Consider the following 854-nt stretch of genomic DNA (forward strand, 5'->3'; position numbering starts at 1 on the left):
GGGGGAAGCGGCTGTCCAGCCTCGTCTCCGCTGCCCGCGGCGCCCCCTCCGGTGCCGGGGCGCCAGGGCCCCGCCGCGGAGGTTTCGCTGGCCCCGGGAAGGAGGTGGGGGTGGGGGGTCCGGCCGGCCACTCCTGGGAACCGGGCAGTCTCGGGGCGGGGCGGGGACTCGGCCTCCGCGCGCGGCTCTGTCCCTCCCCGCCCCCCGCCGGCCCGAGCGCCTGGGTCCGGTCTGCGGGCGATCGCCCCCCAGACCCGCGCGTCCCTGCGGCGGGCTGGAGGGTGGGGCGGGGGCCCGCGGCGAGGCCAGGGGACAGGCGGCCGGGTGCCGGCAGGCCTCGTCCTGCCCAGCGTCAGGGGGCAGGGCCAGACCCGGCTCGGGGAGGCCGCCCCAAAGGCCGAGTGGCCGGAAGGAGGCTGGACCCCAGGCCGGTTCACCGAGCGTTTGCAGTGCGTGGGCGCGCGCCAGCCCCAAAGACCCTCCGTCTCGTTCAGGACCTGCAAGGCAGGTGCTGACATTCCCCTCACTTACAAGCGAGGAAACTGAGGCCCAGGGCCGCTCAGCTAGCGCTCCCACCCTCCCAGAACCCCCGCGCGTTGGGTGGGAATTTCTGCCCTAGCGCTTCCGCTTCCTGCCTGATTTAGAGGTGTTTCCTTCCTCGTCTGTGCCCCACCCCATCCCCAGTGTGGTTCCTCTGGGGCAGGAACAGCGTGGGCGACCTCCTGGAGTCTCCTGAGCAGCGGGATGGGAGCGAGTAGGCACCCAGGAGTGAGTGGGGGTGGCCGAATGAGGAGCAACTGCAAATGGGTCCTGCAGGGCCTCGGGCGCCCGCTGTGCACAGCAGGGGTCAAGGA

This window comes from Neomonachus schauinslandi, chromosome 9 (assembly GCF_002201575.2).
Source record: "Neomonachus schauinslandi chromosome 9, ASM220157v2, whole genome shotgun sequence".
Classification (NCBI taxonomy): Eukaryota; Metazoa; Chordata; class Mammalia; order Carnivora; family Phocidae; genus Neomonachus; species Neomonachus schauinslandi.